This window comes from Heteronotia binoei, chromosome 4 (assembly GCF_032191835.1).
Source record: "Heteronotia binoei isolate CCM8104 ecotype False Entrance Well chromosome 4, APGP_CSIRO_Hbin_v1, whole genome shotgun sequence".
NCBI classification, from domain to species: Eukaryota; Metazoa; Chordata; class Lepidosauria; order Squamata; family Gekkonidae; genus Heteronotia; species Heteronotia binoei.
Window position 1 is genome coordinate 96,062,384 of NC_083226.1, and position 19,709 is coordinate 96,082,092.

At 41.5% G+C, this 19,709-nt stretch overlaps 1 protein-coding gene across 2 annotated transcripts in view; it reads right to left on the reverse strand.

Moving 5' to 3' along the window:
- PRR16 (proline rich 16) overlaps positions 1 to 19,709 on the reverse strand; it is a 314,849-nt gene that overhangs the window by 131,033 nt on the left and 164,107 nt on the right. The window lies entirely within an intron of this gene.

The following is a 19,709-nucleotide window of genomic DNA, read 5'->3' on the forward strand; positions in this document are numbered from 1 at the left end:
GTATTGAATGTCCTGATTTTCATTCATTTGGAAGAAAACTTTAGTTTCTTTTACAATAGATGCCACTGTTCCTGCATTTTGCAATAAGTTCTCATTTAATCTCCATCTCCTCACCCTTTTCCTGTCTTTTGCCAACCACAATAATGGATTATGGTCCTAAGTCTTTGGTGGTTCATAATATGTCAATTCTTGAGGAGTTATGCCTTGCTGAAAAGAAGGTATAGTCACGCACATTAGGATTGAACTTTCTCCATACATCCTCCAAACTTTCTTGTTTTATTAGTTAAAAAAATGACTTTGGTAACTTGCTATCTGTATTTTTTTCCCCGTATCTGTCCAAAGAATTTTTTATGATTCCGTTAAAATCTCCCATTAACATTATCTGATCGTATGTCACTTGGTCTAACTGTTGCATAATGTCTTTGAAAAAAAACATTCCTTGCACCATTTGGGACATATAGTCCCAATAACATTTTTTCGACAGCCAAAGTAAACCCCCTCAAAATTCTTCAAGCATGTCATAGACAATTCCCTCACTGGAAAAGGTAGACAGCAGGTGTTGGAGTCGCCTTTTATGTCCAAAACAAAAACTCCTGTCCACTCCTCTTGCAAGAAGCGGGTCAGCTCTCCATTTTCCCAACCCCGGAAGTCATGAATGCTAATGTTTTAAGCATGTTTGGTTTTTAAATATATATATTTAAAAATAAAACATGCTTAAAACATGTGTGTGTGTGTGTATACACACACACACACATTTTAAATTTATTTATTTGTTTTATTAGATTTGTATTTTGCCCTCCCCACCAAAGTAGGCTCCTTGTGTCCTGCAATGGAGGGCATCTGGGACCACCTTTTTTCAGGGGCTCATAGAATGAGATCTCTTAGTCCAACTGACCTGAAATTTGGGGTTTATTTCAAGAACAGGCATCAGCAGCTTTGCTGCAATTTGCAAGCCATTACCTTTAAAAACACCCCCTCAGCTCCTTGGAAAAATTCCCCAAAGGCAATAATGGAACCCAAATTAATTCTATCCATGTTTTTGCTTCATCCTTTTATGCCATTTGAATCTGAATCGGAACCAAAATAATCAGGAAGCCAGGAAAACGAAAAGGGATCAAAATGCCAGTATATTTGGAACTCAAGGAACTGATTTTTTCTCCAATATATCTAGATATGAAAAATACATTTTTTCTTTTTCTTTATCTGCTCTTTTGCATTTTTCCATTTTGTAACTTCCATTTTGCTCTACTGTATTGCATAAATAAATTGGGTTTCTCTACTATTTCTAAATTAAAAACTCACTTGATTAAAAAGTCTTTTCCACTTACTTTTTCTGATTGTTGATCTGAATCTGGATCTTAATATATACAGGCAAATGGGTTTTTGTTGTTGTTTTGTAAGTACCAAGACAGTTAATGATTTATTTTGGATAGTTTTCTGAATGAAGTCACGGCTATAAAAACATGACAGTTACTTTAAAAAATTGACCATTCAAATATCTCCTAATATGCTAAAGTCAAAATGGATATTTTGAACAGAATTTAATTTAATTTTCTGAGATTGATGAAATTGATGTTACCATTTTTGGTCTTTCAAAAAAGGCTCAAAACTTAATAACTTTCTAGCAGTTCAGGATGAGTAGCATCCTTTCAGTTATAAAAGCTAGAGACATAGGACCTATTTTAGCACCTTAATGTTAATTTTAATGTAACTTGTAAATTGATTTATGATGATTTTATTGCTATGTATGATTTAATTGTATTGCACTTATACGTTGTGACCCGCCCTGAGCCTGCTTGTGCGGGGAGGGCGGGATATAAATAAAAAGTATTATTATTATTATTATTATTATTATTATTATTATTATTATTATTATTATTATTAATACGAATCAACAGATAAATTAATTATTTGCATTCAGTCCCGTAAAGGTTATGGACTGTACTGACTTTTGCTAAATTCTATAGTTACTGTTGTTTCTATAAGGTACAATCAACAAAGCCTAATCCTTTTATGATTTGCCTTCAAATATAATTATTAAAAGGCAGCCATTCAAAACCAGCATTAAAATAGTATCCTTGCGGTAATGTGAAATTAAATATATAAAAGACCTTGACTTTTATATCATATTTTACCATTTTTCTGTATGCCTGGAAGCTAAATTGTCATAGTCTGACACCATACTTTTACTTGGGTAGGTCAATGAACTAAAATCCAATTGCTATCTCTAGTAAGTGACAAACTAGCCCATAACAGATAGATTGACCTAATATGCTAATAGATTAACCTAATATGACAAGAACTATATTTATAAAGATCTGACAAATCTTTATATTTATAAAAATCTGACTTGTAATTACATGGACACAAAACAATTATGAATTTGTGAATTTTGCATAAAATACATGCTAGAGATGGGCAGGGTTTGTAGTTTGTGAGGTCACACAAACCATGAGACTTCATGAGTTTTTATTAGTTAAGGTTACCTTTAAACATTAGTACTTTAAGTAAATAACACCGGCGGGGAGTAACAGGGGGAGGGGTGGGTACGTTACCAAATAAAATTGTTTTAACAGAAACTTCATGAGCCTCCCTAGCTACTGAATGGATTCATTTTGTGGGGCTCATTATCCTGTGAACTCACTGCTTGGACTACAATTGAGAGCAGTGCACCCACCAAAAGCCATTTAAAAATATGTTCCCTTCCCTATACAGCTTTTGTAAGGAGTGCCATACTAGAGTGAAGATGGAGTAGTATGTTTACCCACTTCCAGGTGAACTCACTGCTTGGATTTCACTTGCGCAGTGCACCTTGCAAAAGCCTTTTAAAGGAAGGGAATGTCCATTTATTTATTTATTTATTTATTTATTTATTTATTACTTCGCATTTATATCCCGCCCTCTCCGCAAGCGGACTCAGGGCGGCTCACAACATTAGGCTTTAAACGGCTTTTGCAAGGCATGCTGCTGCAGTCTCGGCTGAGGCTCTGCTGGCAGCTTGGTTCAAACTGGGCTGCCAAACACAGCCTGCAAAGATCCAATCATGCAGGGAAAACTCTCCCTGCAGGGTTGGCAGGGGCTTTGCTAGCAGCCTGGTTCAAAGTGGACTGCCAAACAGAGCCCACAGAGGAGCTGTTCCTATGGCAGGGGTGGGGAACGTCTAGCCTGAGGGTTGTTTAAGGTCCTCGAGATTACTTGGTCTGCCCCTCAGGGATTGCTGAGTTAGGGCTCTGCTGGGCAGCCTGGTTCACACCGGGCTGCCCAACAGAGCCTGCAAAGGAGTCAATTCTGGGGGAGAACTCTCCTTGCAGGCTGGGCTGGGGCCCTGCTGGGCAGCCTGGGTCAAACAAGACTGCACAATAGAACCTGCAAATCATTTCAGCGATCTGCTGGAAGTGGGGGATGAGTGAAAGGGATCACTGAGAAATGGCTTGTGTCTATTTCAGCCTGAGAGCTGATGGGCACACCAGCCCTGTTGTTAGGCAGAAATGGATGCAAGCCATTTCAGTGGTCCCTCTTGCTCTCCCCCCCTCTTCCCCCCATGAACTTCTAAAAAACCATGTGGAAGCTTAAGGAATGGTCATGGATAGGGATGGGAATGAAGTTAGGTCTGAGAACCATGACCCAATGATTTTTTTTTAATTACAAAAAACTAGGGTTGTGGAGAGCAGCATGTGCATTCCTAATACATGCATATATAATTTAGATTTAATAGGGAATTCTGAGTTGTCTTCTGTCTGATTGTCAAGTCACTTGTCATTAACACACAGTAACATGTTGATTAAAGTTTGCTAGAAGTTTACAGAATAATGTAGATCAAATGAATGTTGCACAAAGAAAAATAAAAAATAATTCAAGTTATTCAGATACAAAACAAAGCAGACTATTTATTTATTGAAACTATGTTCCAGAGTACTAGAGCACTAAACTAAGAAAGAGTAACATTCTCATCTAAAAATCAACCCTGTCTCTGCAGGTTAACAATAGAATACAGTTTGCTAATTCACCTGCAAATAATTCAGAGGAATAACAACCACCCACCCACCACCATCTTTCTATACCTTACCTAATCTTAAATGTTTATGATTAATATCTTGTTTGCTTGTTTTCTGATAAAAGACTAAGGAGAGCCAGTTTGGTGTAGTGGTAAAGTGTGCGGACTCTTATCTGGGAGAACCGGGTTTGATTCCCCACTCCTCCACTTGCACCTGCTAGCATGGCCTAAGGTCAGCCATAGCTCTGGCAGAGGTTGTCCTTGAAAGGGCAGCTGCTGTGAGAGCCCTTGCCAGCCCCACCCACCTCACAGGGTGTTTGTTGTGGGGGAGGAAGGCAAAGGAGATTGTGAGCCACTCTGAGACTCTTCGGAGTAGAGGGTGGGATATAAATCCAATATCTTCTTCATCTTCTTCTTCTTCTAAGATTGGGTGACTATTTGACTCCCTCCTCCAAAGACAGTTATGCGATTTCAGTCCATCTTTTTTTCCATTTTATTTGGGATACTCAAAGAGGTGAGAAAAGAAGATAAGTAAATATATCTTGTTTCCAGTTCAATGGACAAGCAATTTCCATTTACCACCAAAAGTTAAACAGTACCAGTGTTGAGTCCAAAGGACATCTAAAGAGAACCATTTAATGATATAACAAGTGAGATCTGATTGTTCATTAACTCAAAGACAAGAACCTAGCTTGACAGATCTCAAGGGTTCCATTTGTGTGATGCTGTCTTTAATTTCAGCTAAGGTTTAATTAAAATGGTGAATAAAGCAAACATTCCCCATTTAATTAAAACTATACATGACTCCTCCTCCATTGACTTTTTTCTCTTTAGCATTCTGGATTTGTACCACATTATTTCTGGCAGTAAAACTCCAACAGTAGATATTCTAAAATTATGCCTACTACTTTTTAAAGCAGTAAAAGTATGTTACTTCCATTTTTCTATGGTGTCTGCAACTAGGTAAGCTTCAGAGCACCAATAAGAATCATCTCCTTGCCTTGCAGTAGCAGAAAAAAATAATTTATTTTCACAGAGCTTTTTTCTGTTGTCCAGAACTAGATGAATTAATAAAGAACTAAAAATATTTACTTGCAGGCACCTGTTGTATTAAGACATCAGCATTTACAGTTCTTCCCTGGGTCCAACACTATGATGGATCTCAGTAACTATTCTAGTGATATTAAAGAGGACATTAGAACTTTTCTTACAGCTCAGTCTCATGCATAATCAGATTTCAAATAGGTAAAGTACTTGCATAAAGGCAATTTAGGCTTTGGAAAAATTTGAAGAATTATTTGCATTCATACTTTAAAAGCTGACATGCAAAATATGGAACACAGGTCCATCAGTGGCTATTAGCCACAGTGTGTGTGTGTGTGTGTGTGTGTATGTGTGTGTGTGTGTGTGTGTGTGTATATATATATATATATATATATATATATATATATATATATTTGGCCGCTGTGTGACACAGAATGTTGGACTGGATGGGCCATTGGCCTGATCTAACATGGCTTCTCTTATGTTCTTATTATTTCCTGTTTCACAGTGCTTCAAAGTTTTTCAGTTCTCTTCTCCAAAGAACAGAGAAAGTGAACCATCACAGAAAATTTTCTCACTGCCTAATGTTATAAAGGCAGCATAGGCAATTACATATATTTTGCTGTATTAGAGAGTGAAATGTACAAACAATAACTATAGATACACATTCCTAGAAACATAAAAATACACAAATATGAGGTTTTCATTAATGTATCAATAACTCAACAAGCTACATGTATTAAATCAGCTTTAAACTCAAATTCTTCTTCATCCTTGGTCTGATGATTCAAAAATAGGCTTCCCAATCTCCAGGTCCCAGCGGGGGATCCCCTGGTTTTACAGGCTTCCCCTGCCCCCAGTCAGCTGGCTGGCAGGGGAAGCCCTGCCCCAACAGCCACCATGCAGCTCTAGATTTTGGGCAGGTTTAGAGACCTGCAAACAGGTCCGTTTCAAAATGTGTGTGTGTGTGTGTGTGTGCCTTTAAAGTTGAGCAGGAAGTACTTCATGTGAAGGGTCAGCAACACAGTCCCTCAGTTTGTTTTGCTTTCGTTTCAGAGCAAATAAGTGTGTGTGTGTGTGTGTGTGTGAGAGAGAGAGAGAGAGAGAGAGAGAGAGAGAGAGAGAGCAGTGTAGCCCCTGTTGTTTTCAGATGTCGTGGAGGAATCAGACCCAGTAAGTGTGTATGTGTGTGTGAGAGAGAGAGTTGCCAATCCACAGGTTTGGAGGCCCTCCCCCCTGCTTTAGGGTCATCAGAAAGCAGTGGGGGGGGAGGGAAATGTCTACTGGGCAATTATTCCCCATGGAGAATGATTCCCATAGGGAATAATGGGGAATTGATCTGCGGGTATCAGGGGCTCTGGGGGAGCTGGTTTTTAAGGTAGAGGCACCAAATTTTCAGTATAGCATCTAGTGCCTCTTCCCAAAATATCTCCCAAGTTTCAAAACGATTGGACCAGGAAGTCCAATTCTATGAGCCCCAAAAGAAAGTGCCCCTATCCTTCATTATTTCCTATAGAAGGAAGGCATTTAAAAAGGTGTGCTGTCCCTTTAAATGTGATGGCCAGAACTCCCTTGGAGTTCAATTATACTTGTCACACCCTTGCTCCTGCCTCCACCCCAATGTGTCCTGGCTCCACCCCCAAAGTCTCCTGGCTCCACCCCCAAAGTCCCCAGATATTTCTTGAATTGGACTTGGCAACCCTATTCAAAAATCACCATTGTTTCATACAAAGGACTATTAAGGTTATGCTTTCTATTTCTTGATGAAGCAGCATGAAGTAAATAAAGTGTTAGATCTCAAATTTGTAAAAAAAAATATGAGAGAGAAAGAGAAAGAGAGAGAGTTCTTCAAGAACACAAGAAAGTATGAGTGATAACAGACCAGCAGTTTGGGGAGGTTGGGAGGCATCCCAAATTGGGCCAGCTCAAAAAGAGCCATCTTGAAGCATCCACATGCTGGGTCCCCAGCAAAGTGTCTGTTTGTGTGTGGAAGGATTTCTTGGGTTGATTTCAGAGCCATCTCTGTATCGGCCCAAAGTGCTGGTCTGTAATCATCCTATGTGGGCAAGGGTGAGCCAATAAATATTACACATTTTCAAGAAGTGTTTGACAATGATCTTCCCAATATGTACCTAAAGAAGCTTAGAAATCCTGGTATTGTTTGCATCCAAAAAATGAAGAATACAATTTTTTTCTGCTGCTCAAGATTTGTAAATCAATGAGCTTCTAAGGAAATAAAAGGAAATTTAAAGGTAACAGAACAATCCCTCTTGTGTGTTAGTAAATGGCTCAACACCTGGAAGGAGACAGAAGGAGTAAAAGTCCTAGTTTTACATAAACAATAGATAGTATTAAACTGCTGGATGTCAGAACAAGAAGATTTTGGTGATGTGGTGAAAAACTCAATTAAAATGTTGATTCAGGCTGCATTCATATGTATGATTTAACAATCATTAAAAAAAAACTGGAAAACAACAACATGGAGATAGATCAAGATGGGTATCTGAAGAGGTGAGCAATGACTCACAAAAGCTCATATTCTGCCACAATATTTGGTAGTCTTTAAGGTGCTAGTGGACTCTTGTTCTTTTCAACAACAGTATGCAAAGCCTGTGTGCACAGCTGACTTCTCCCTTTTTGCACAGTGTGATGTAGAAATGATACTCTAAAACTAATCCCAAATATGCATGACATGAATGCAAGCACATACAGTATATCACAGAAGTGAGTACACCCCCACATATTTTGTAAATATTTAAGTATATCTTTTAATGTGACAACACTGAAGAAATGACACTTGGCTGTAATGTAAAGTAGTGAGTCTACAACTTGTATAACAGCGTAAATGTGCGGTCCCCTCAGAATTACGCAACACACAGCCATTAATGTCTAAACTGCTGGCAACATTATTAAGCTGCACCTTGCCAGAGGCTGAGCACATTTCAGAGAGCTCTGAGAGAGAGCAGAGAAGCTCTGAGAAAGAGCAGAGAATAAGTGCTATAAGGGTGAGGTATGGCTTTCTAAGCAGCTGGGGAGGTTGCTGAGAATTTCTGAGTTTGTGTGACTGCTGAAAATTCTGAATTTGTGGTTGCTAGGAAACTGCTGTTTGGTTTGAGTGGGCCGAAGGTGATTGAAGGTGATTGTTGCTAATTGATTAGGAGTGGCTGTGTTCCCCACCCTCTTTGCATTATTAAGCTGCACCTTGCCAGAGGGCGAGAGCTAAAGGGCTCTTGGCCTGTGGCACTTAGCCTGGGGGCTGTGTAAGGACCAGGAATCCAGATCCCTATTTTTCTTATGTTCCAAATAAGGTAAGTTGACCCTCCAGAAGAGGAGCCACATAAACAAACAGGATTTAAAAGGGGACTGTATATTTTTTTAAAAGCTATCATGAAGGTAGAATGCCGGCAGGGGGGTGGGGGCTTTCCAGTGTTTTGCACTGAGTGTCACATGTATGACTATCTGCCCACAGGACAGAAGTCTTGGGTGTGTGCTCGATGCAAGGAGCTCCTGGACCTCAGGGAAAGAGATCGTACCCTTGATGCCAAGGTGACTGACCTGGAGAAGCAGAGACAGTCAGTTAGGCACTCAGGGAATACTCTCGGGGACGTCTTAGATGAGCCCCACTCTAAACGTGGAAGCCCCATTGCTGCCAAGGAGCATAAGGGTAGAGAGGGAACAGGGCAACGGGCTGAGAATAAGGGGAATGTGCCCTCAGAAGGGACCTGTTCTTCAGTTGGTGAGCGGGTATCCTTTTGCGCCAAGGAACCATCCCTGGGCAAGAAGAGAGGGGAGGCCTTAGTAGTTGGTGATTCAATCCTTAGGCAAGTAGACAGCTGGGTAGCAAAACCGCTACCCAGGGCCCTGAACATGGTGAGCAGAGAATGCCAAGGAAGGAAGCCAGGGAAGGTTTGGGGCACTATCAGGGAGTAACAGGAGCCATTTTAAAATCTGGCTCCTGATATGTATTCCTCCCTTTTACTTTCACTTTCAGCAGCTACCTAGCCAAAATGGTGGACTGGCTGGGAAAAGCCTCAATGAGCTCCCCATGTAGCAATGAAAGGGCTTCCCTCACAGCTTCCCAAATATTCCAGTCTTCTACAGAGGATACAGAGCCAGACCTCTCAGGGGAGAATGCCAAGGCTAACCTGTTACAGTGGCTGAAAGGGGAACTCCTCAAAGAGATGGGACACCCTATAGACACTGGATGCAGCCCTCTACCCAAGACAGACATAGCAGGGCACAACTTAAGAGAAGGGCTTCATACAGCCCCACAGCTTCTCCAACCAGACCCAAGCAAGGCAGGCTTGCCCTAGGAGTGAATCCCCCCATTCCCAGTTCTCATGAGGATGAGGACTCTGAGGCTTCTAATTTCCTGTCTGATAAAGGGGAACCCTATGATTATACTCAAATTAGCTAAATTTGGCTGGCTTGCCACCAGGATTAGAAAGTCACTCGTAGTTCTGAAGGGTAATAGCTAGTCATTTTCTTTCTCTCTTTCTTAGTTGGTAGCTTTTAAAATGTTTAATCCTATTATAAAACTGTATGTATGTTTTATAATTGATTGTAGCCATTTTACCTCTTTTCTCTAAGCACAATTTATATGGGTTAATGTAACTAGCTTTGGTTTTATCTGTATTGTTTATGCTGGCTTCTGCTGTAAATAAACTTAAACTAAAACTTCAGTGGGTGAACTTGTTACCGGAACTATGTCAGGAACTCCAGTGGGGGTTGGAGTCCTCACGGTTCAGCCAGAGAGTGCCCTTGAGAGACCCTCCGAGATCTGTTGTGACTACGGATGCCAGCCTGATGGGGTGGGGAGCTCATTCCCGGGGGCTTCTGACTCAAGGTCTGTGGTCCCAGGAGGAGATGGGCAGGAGCATCAACCCTTTGGATTTAGGAGCCATAAGGCTGGGGCTGCGACAGTTTCAGATGACCCTAGAGCACCGTCATGTTCTTATAAAGATGGACAATGTGACAGCCAAGGTGTACGTGAACCGACAAGGTGGAAACAGAGTTCAGTCCCTACAACAGGAAGCCAACCTTCTATTTACTTGGGCAGAAAGGACCTTGTTATCTCTAAAAGCAGTCCATGTAGCAGGAAGGACAATGTGGTGGCAGACTGGCTAAGCAGACAAACCTTGGACCAAACAGAATGGCTGCTGGACAGGTCTGTTTTTCGGCAACTGGAACAGAGGTATGGCAAACTGGAAGTGGACCTGTTCGTCTCAGCAAAGAACCATCAGGTACCAAGATTCTTTTCCAGAAACAGAGAGGATCGAGCAGAAGGGGTCGATACTCTCAACTGCCGGTGGCCGGAGGGACTACTTTATGCCTTCCATCTGGTGCAACTGATAGCACGTGTCATTCAGAAGATTTTGGAACAAAAGGCGGACAAGGTGCTGATAGCTCCCTTCTGGCTGAGAAGAGTGTGGTTCCAGGACTTGCTAAAACTATCGAAAGAGATTCCATGGCAGCTGCCGGTATCCAGGGACATGTTGAGGCAGGGGGCAACTGTTCATCCTCAACCAGACAATCTACAGTTACCAGTCTGGTGTTTGAACAGCACCAGCTAGAAAGTTTGGGTTATTCTTCTAAGGTGGTCGATACTCTTTTGGCCTCTAGGAATGGCTCTACAAATAGAGTATATAAAAATATCTGGCAGGTTTTTCAGGATTGGTTTTCTAAAAAATAGTGGAGATCCTTTAACAGTCCTGGTTCATTCCATACTGCAGTTTTCACAGGAGGGATTGGTTAAAAGGGTTGGCTGCTCGTACATTAAGGAGACAATGGCTACCTGTGAGGTAAAAGAACTTACTCTCAAGACACTGTATTTAGTACAGTGTATTTAGTACTGCATTTAGACACTGTATTTGGTACAAAGCTGTATCACTTCAGCCTGCTGGGTTTCTGAGTTGAGAGCTCTGTTGGTCGACAAGGAGCTTTGTGTTTTTCATGCTGATAAAGCAGTGCTGAGGCTGGACCCCACATTTATCCCTAAGGTCAATTCTATATTCCATAGGTCCCAGGAAATTGTTCTTCCTTCATTCTGCCCCAATCCACAGCATGAGAAGAAAAAAGAGTGGCATTGCTTGAATGTAAAATGGGTGCTTAGTTTTTATTTGGAGAGAATTAAAGTGCATAGGAAAACTGATATGCTCTTCATGTCTTCTAGTCAGTCTTCCCTGGGAAAGCCGGTATCCACCTCCTTGCTGAGTAGATGGATGAGGGAGTGTATTGAGGTAGCCTACAAATCACAAGGTATGGATCCACCAGGAGGAGTTACAGCTCATTCCCTCAACAGAGGTGGCCTTTGGTCGTAGAGTGCTGCAGCATACACTCTGAAAAGGGGAGCCCTTCCCAGCCTGGAGCATATAGCTTGTGTATGTCCCACTTGTGAGGGACTGTCCCACACCTGGAACCACTGGAGAATGGAAGATTGGAAGCACTTACCATGAAGCTTCCTTCTTGGTGGTTCCAGAGTGGGACAGTCCAAACCACCCAAGTTAAGGGCTTCCAGATAGTTAACTGAAGGGTTTTGGTTAGTGGGAGTTGTACTAACCAAAATAAATGCTGAGATCTGTATTTATACTTCAGGTATTATACAAAGGTGTTGTAAGTTTTCATTAAAACCTTTGAAACAGTTACTATGTTTGGCATGATGTATGCTTTGTTCTGAATTTTCTCATTTAGGAACTTCAAGGGGAATTCAGCTTGGCAACAACTGGGATGTTCCCAGGGGATAGGCCACTCCCCATGCTGGGTCGACTAAAGAAACCAACCTTGTATCGAGGAGGAGTAGCCTATACCCACTTGTGAGGGACCGTTCCACTCCAGAACCACAGAGAAGGAAGTGTCACGGTAAGTGTTTCCAATCTTGTTTTTAGTGTTGCGCACCATCCCCGTAGCTTGGGTTTCTTTCCCCTCCATTCATTTATTGGTCATGTGTTCATGTGCCTAGGGGAGTTTTTTTAAAGAATACCAGTGAGTGCCTAGAGCAGATTGGTGGGTTCACACTGCCAATCCATTTCGCTTGTGCACTCCCACGTTCAGCACTGGGAAAGGCAGATGGCATGCTGCAGAAGAATTTGCTACCACTTCCTAAATGGTAGCTTTTTGAGCTGCCTCAGAGATGCTGGAGGATGGGGTGAGTGGGACAGGAGGCAGATGTGCACATTTGAACTTGATCTTTTAATCTGTAAACCATGCCTGTGTTGGCTTAAAGTGCCCATCTGGACGCAGCCAACATGTTCCTTTCAGAAGGTTTCAGCAGACCAAAATAAAGGAGACAAGAGACTAACAAAGAAAAGTTTAATTCATTAACCACTTGCAGAGATATCAGTCATAAAAAGAAGCCCGGGATTAAACAGTGCCTCTAGCTGAAATTGTAGCCATGGTTTAAACATAATGAAGGGAAGCTCTTGTATGCCTGAAAACAGATGTGCAGCTTCTTCCTAAAAAACTTCTGGGGACTTTGCAGACAAAAGACTTTAATCTAATTGTTTTACCTGAGAAGCAAAAATTAATATCATAGAAACAAACTGTAAGGCTAATCGTTTCTCCAGCTTTCATTCTGCCATTCCATACATCCCTGAATGTCAAGACAGCTATCAGAGCAAAGGAAAGATGGTAGATTAAAACAAAATGAGCACTCATATTTGCAGGTCAAACCCAAAGTGCTTTGAAATGGATCATAGCAAAGAATCCATAACAGCAGCCAAGGTGATTAACTACACAGATAAGATGACAAAAATTCAGTTGGCATTTGACAGATATATTCATGAAGAATGAAATACAATAATGCCATCAGCTATGACAAATGACTGAAAGTCTTATTAACGACAAAAAGAACTGCAGAATTGCCATCCTCCAGGCCCAGGGTTCTTACTGAATAAAAAACTCTCAGTAGTGCAGAGAATAAATGAAGTCTGAACACTAAACAGGCAGAATACGTTGGTAATTGTCTCCTCAATCCATTAATTTCAATGAAAAAAAAATGTATATGCTCAGATATTCTCTAAGTGAAATCAATTGATTTTATGAGGTTTTGACATTGGCTAGATTGTGTCCAATTTACTGAATGCATACTACTTCTCTGACAAGGCACTCATAATGGTTAGCAATTTAAAATATCCAAAAACAAAACAACATATATAAGAACTGGTCACATGAGTTATTAAAATATAACAAATTCTTTTTTCAGCAGAAGTTAAATTACTTCTGTGTTGTAAATGATGTCATCTCATGCCTTGAAGATATATTTTAGAATTTCTTGCCACTTTTGAAAAAAATATATGTTTATCTTTTACATGCTGAAACCAGGATTTTGTATGGCTGCTATCAAATGCCTCACATCCCCTTCACATTTTTAATAATATCCAAAACATTAAATAAGATTAGGCTTGCCAATTCCCAGGTTCCAGCGGGGGTTCTTCTGCTTTCCCAGGCTACTTCCTGCCCACAGTCAGCTAGCCGGTGGGGGGAAGCCCCGCCCCCAGAGGACCATGTGACTTTGGAGGCTTCAGTCTCCGATTGAAAGGCTTCCTCTTGGGATGGTGTGTCTGTGTTACTTTGAAGAAGTTGGCAGCAACTCGTGAGTAGAGAGGCCAATCCTTCGCTTCAGAGTCACCAGAAACGGGGGGGGGGGGGAGGAAACGTCTGCTGAGCACTTCATTATTCCCTATGTGGAGATCGATTCTCATAGGGTATAATGGGGAATTGATCTGGAGGTTTCGAGGGCTCTAGGGGAGCTGTGTTTTGAGGTAGATGCACCAAATTTTCAGTATAGTATCCAGTGCCTCTCCCCAAAGTACTCCCCAAGTTTCAAAATGATTGGACCAGGGGGTCCAATTCTATGAGCCCCAAAAGAAGGTGCCCCTAACCTTCATTATTTCCTATGGAAGGAACACATTTAAAAAGGTGTGCTGTCCCTTTAAATGTGATGACCAGAACTCCCTTGGAGTTCAATTATGCTTGTCACACCCTTGTTCCTGGCTCCGCCCCCAATGTCTCCTGGCTCCACCCCCAAAGTCCCCAGATATTTCTTGAATTGGACTTGGCAACCCTAAGTAAGATAATATCACTACATTGTGAACTTTCCCTCTCCATTCCACTTCTGCATTTTGTCAGAAAAGAAGAGGGCATTAGGGAAACTTGCAGTTTTTGGCAACACAATATCCACTTGGTTAAGAACATGCAAACTTTATTCTCTTAACCAACTGACTCTGAAGTAAATCACAACCTCATAAATAACAAAATACACATAAAACAAAATAACTAGACCCAGTAAAACATTAGTATAATTCAAATAACAAGGCAAGAATTAACAATGCAGCAGAGGGTGTTTTTTATCAGCAGCATAAACCAATGTAGAAGTAGATTGGGAAAAACAAACAAGAATAAAATGTTCAAAGTCAGGAAAACTCAGTTCTAAGTAGGGTGGTTACTGAAAGCCATAACAGAGAGCCAGGACAAAACAACATTGAAACAGAAGTCAGAGCAAACAATTATGGTGATGAAAGTATACTCAATACCAGCCAGATGCTTGTGAGAAGGACATTCCAAATTTGAGAAACCACAATAGATAGACACTGTCATTCATCCTCATCCACCTCACTTCATAAAGTAGAGTCATCCTGAGCCACAACTCTGATGATGACCAATATTCACAGGTAAATGACTACCTTGCAATATGTAGACGTTTCCTAGCTACTAGCACAGCTAATGAACTGTGCAATGAAATAATCAGAGTAGAAGAGTTCATGTCTTAAGATGAAGGCTAGTAAACTGCAATTATTACCCTTCTGAGAGGTGAGAGGAAGAGCTGAGAGGAGATGTGGAGGTGAGCTTCTCTCAGGCATGCCTCTCCCACCAGAAAAACAGCAGCAGTTGGCAGCTCTCCTTATAAGTGGAGGGATCTCATTTGGGGACACACCACTAGAACACCAATTATTTGATGCCTCCATCTCCTGATGCTTTTGAGAAATAACTGGGTGATCTTTGGTTCTAAGTATTTCTTCCACATATATATACAAGGGGGGGGGGATCTCATAGAGCTTCTTGAAAAGTGAAGCAACACAAAATTTACAAAATATTTTAGTGCCCCTGATTTGCACTAATCTTATTTTATTCTTTTTCTGTTATAAACAATGCAATGATACTACTTTAAGTTGCATTTAGTATAGTTTTTAAAAAAAATTGAATTAGCAACAGTCTCCAAATCAACCTTTGTGAGATCTTATTTTCAAGTGTCAAATGTTAATATTCACAAGGCATTTTAAGAAAAATAGTCCTGACCCTAATGCATATTAAATTAACCACACAGTTAATCCTAGAAGTAAGAAGCTTTCTATCAACTGTTCAAAGAGCTAATCAAATTAAACGTTGATTCTTCAGGACTCTCTGTCACACCGTTCATCTTTCACTTCAAAATTTTATAGTGACCAATGTATCACTGAATTTCCTCTGCCCCACGTGGTTGCAAATATTTTCCCCATCAATGACTTCCTAAAAAAATCCCTGACCTAGATATCCCAAGCAAGCTCAATCTCATCAGATTGTGGAAGCTAAACAGGGTTGACTCTGGAAAGTACTTGGATGGGAGACCTCCTTGAAATACCAGCAGTAGGGAGGATGGGGACAGGCTTTAGTCAGCCACTTCTCTGAATATCCTCCAGGCTGCTGGTAGGGATCAGTCACCAGAGGTTGCCATGATTTCCAAGTGCAGACACCCACACAAAATACAAAAATACAAAAAAAATTGACTTGTTAAAAATGCATACAGGACTGCTGGCAGGGAGGTCTAGGGTGACAAAATTCTGAGAGCTCATAACAAGCCTTGCAGTTGGGTGTTTAGATAATATTTGGGTTTGGTCTGGGTGTTGCCAGGAAATCTTTTTTCATGAGCCTGGATTAGCTTCAGCAGGTCTGGATACATGGTCTGCTACGGCATACAATGTGATGCATACAATAAATTATTCAACTGCATTTTGTCTTACCAATAAGTAATCAAGACAATTTACGGTCATATTTTCATTCCACAACAGCCCTTAGGTAGGCTATTTTAAGAACATATTCATCAATGAATTCTGTGTCTCAGAGCATTTGAACCTTGCTTACGTCTGTTCTACCACTATCATTCAACCTGCCTAATATGGTTACTTAAAAACAATGGAACATTTTTTATTATAATGGGTATCAGTTAAGTGATTGACATGATTAATGGGTGGCCCTAAGCAAAACTATACACTTCTAAGCGTATTTACTTCAATGGACATAAGAACATAAGAACAGCCCTGCTGGATCAGACTAGCAGTCTATCTAGCCCAGTATCCTGTCTCGCACAGTGGCCAACCCATTCCTCTGGATGGCCAGCCAACAACAGGGCACAGAGGCTGAGGCCTTCCCCTGATGTTACCTCCTGGCTCTGGGATTTAGAGGATTAGTGCCCCTGAATTTGGAGGTTCCCTTCAGTCTCCATGGCTAGTAGTAACCATTGATAGACTTATCCATGAATCTATCTAATCCTTTTTCAAAGCTATTTATTCCAGTGGCCATCACTACATTAATTTGGCAGTGAACTCCACATTTTAATTACTCTCTGTGTAAAGAATAATTTTCTTTTTTCCATCATGAACCTACCGCCCATCAGCTTCATTGGATTTCCTCAAATTCTAGTATTTGGGGAGAGGGAGAAACGGTTCTCTTTGTCAACTCTCTCAACCCATGCAAAATTTTATAAACCTCTATCATGCCTTGCCTCCTTAGTTGTCTCTTTTCTAAATTGAAAAGTCCCAGACACTTCAGCCTTTCCTCATAAGGAAAGTGCTCTAACCCCAAAATCATCTTGGTTGCCCACCTTTGTACTTTTCCAGCTGTGCAATACCCTTTTGAAGATAGGGTGACCAGAACTGTAACACAGTATTCCAAAGAAGAAGAAGACTGCAAATTTTCTCTGAATCAGAGTCTCAGAGCGGCTTACAATCTCTTTTATCTTCTTCCCCCACAACAAACACCCTGTGAGGTAGTTGTGGCTGAGAGAGCTCTCACAGAAGTTGCCCTTTCAAGGACAACTCTTGCAAGAGCTATGGCTAGCCTAAGGCCATTCCAGCAGCTGCAAGTGGAGGAATGGGGAATCAAACCCAGTTCCTCACAGATAAAAGTCTGCACGCTTAACCACTACACCAAACTGGCTCTCTCTGAGGCCACACCATAGATCCATACAGGGACATTACAATATTGGCCATTTTATTCTTTCCCAATAATCCCTAAAAGAGTTTGCCTTTTTCACCACTGCAGCACAATGGATTATGTCTTTCATTGAGCTACAATCCCAAATTCTTTTTCTCTCTCAGTCTTAGCCACTTCAGACTCCATTAGCCTATAATTGAAATTGGGATTTTTGTCCCAATGTGCATCACCACATTGAACTTCATTTGCCACATTTATTTATTTGGTTTCTAACCTTCTGTACTCTCCAACCAGGTTCAAGGCAGGTTATAATAATATAAATACAACATAATATCAACCAGTTAAAACATAGCAAACAATTTCAAATTCTGTATCTCATTTTGCATTAATGGGTAACTATAAATGGCACTAAAGTTAATCTACTCCAGGGCTCCCTATGTGTATACAGGTAGAAGTAACTGAAGTTGAGATGGAGTGGCAGACAAGATCAGAGCCAGATGGAAATAATGCAGATGGAATAGAGCAGAGAAGAAAAGGAAGAAGGAGGAGATTAGATTTATACCCTGCCCTTCACTACCTGAAGGATCTCAGAGTGGTTTACAGTCTTCCTTTCTTTTCCCCTTCCCTCAACAAGGTAAGTAAGGTAGGTTGAGGTGAGAGAGCTTTCACAAAAACTGTTCTTGAGAGGAACAACTCTGTGAGAACGGAAGATTCTGTTCACTTACCGTGAAGTCTTCCTTCTCGGTGGTCCCAGAGTGGGTCAGTCCTGACCTATGGAAATATAGTTCCTCCTCTCCATAGGCAGGGCCAGCAAAGCAAGTTCCTTCCAGGAGGAAGGGTGCTATTCCCCTTAACTTTCAATTCATTTTCAAGCCAGTCGGCTCCCAATTAGAAACTAGAAAACAAACTGCAACGGAGGGAAGAACACCACAGTAATATCTGTCGTCCCCTCCCAGACCCAGAATCAAGGAAGCACACACAGAATCATCCAATTTCCTTTATTCATAATGGTGGAACTGGAAAGTTTGGTACAACCAAACCAGAACACCCGTAACCCATAACTCCCCATGTGCAATTACATGGTCCACAGTAAACTCAGCAGAAAGATAAATGCCCAAACTCCCGGGCCTCCCAGTGTATTGATGCAAAGACTGAGTCAATCCCAAACCGGGCAGGGAGGACTGACCCACTCTGGGACCACTGAGAAGGAAGACTTCACAGTAAGTGAACAGAATCTTCCGTTCTCCAGTGGTTTCAGTAGTGGGTCAGTCCTGACCTATGGGACTTATAACAGCAGTTCCCGAGGGTGGGCCCACTCAGTCCTTTGGATCAAATAGCAGCCTGCAACACCCTCCTACCGAATGCCGCCTCAGCTGAAGCGAGCTTATCAATACGGTAGTGCTTTGTAAAGGAATGAACAAAGCGCCAAGTGGCTGCTCTACACACCTCCTCCATAGAAGAGAAAGCTCTGTAAGCTGCCGAAGTGGCTGCTCCCCTTAAGGAGTGAGCTGTGATGCCTGATGGAGGTTCCAATCCCCTAGCCTTATACGCCTCGATGATGCAGCCTCGCAACCATCTACTAATTGTAGATTTAGAAATGGCTTTACCCAGGGCTCTGGCACTAAAAGAAACAAATAAGGAATCAGAAGACCTTAGAGGCTTAGTTCTGTCCAGGTAAATGTTTAAGGCTCTGTAAAGTCTAAACAGTGCGGATTGGGACAAGAGGAAGGAAGAATAAGCTCTTCCGATCTATGAAACAGTGAATTAACTTTTGGGACAAAGGCTGGGTCAGGTCTCAAGACCACCTTATCTTGGTGGAAAACACAAAGATCTTTGTATATAAACAATGCCTTAATCTCAGACACCCTGCGTGCCGAAGTAATCCCCACCAGGAAAATCATTTTAAAAGTAAGCATCTTTAAACTGCTTGAAGCCATAGCCTCAAAAGGCTTGTGACTTAATGCCTCAAGCACTACATTCAAATTCCAAGAAGGAAACCTGTGTGCCTGCAATGGATTAAGAAGAGACACCCCTCTTAAAAAGCATTTGATGTGTGAATGTTTGGACAGCAACTTGCCCTTCCTATCACCTCTCACCACTGAAATGGCCGCTACCTGCCTTCAGAGGGTGTTGGTACTAAATCCAAACCCACCTGAAGAAATGCTAGCACATCTGCTATCTTAGCAGCCATTGGGTCTGCACTGTTCTCCTGACACCATGATACAAAGGTCTGCCAAGTGGCATTGCACACTCTATTAGTAGACATTCATTTAGAGGCCAGCATGGTAACTACAACCCCTTATTGGTACCCCAACTCAGTCAGTTGCCTCCGTTGAACTTCCATGCTGTGAGTCTTAGCATCTCCAGTCGTGGACACAGCGCCTCTCCCTGTAGCAGAAGATCCTTCCTTGGCGGAAGTATCCAGGGTTTGGCTACCCTGAGATGCATCAACTCCTGGAACCAGACCCTTCTCATCCAAAAAGGA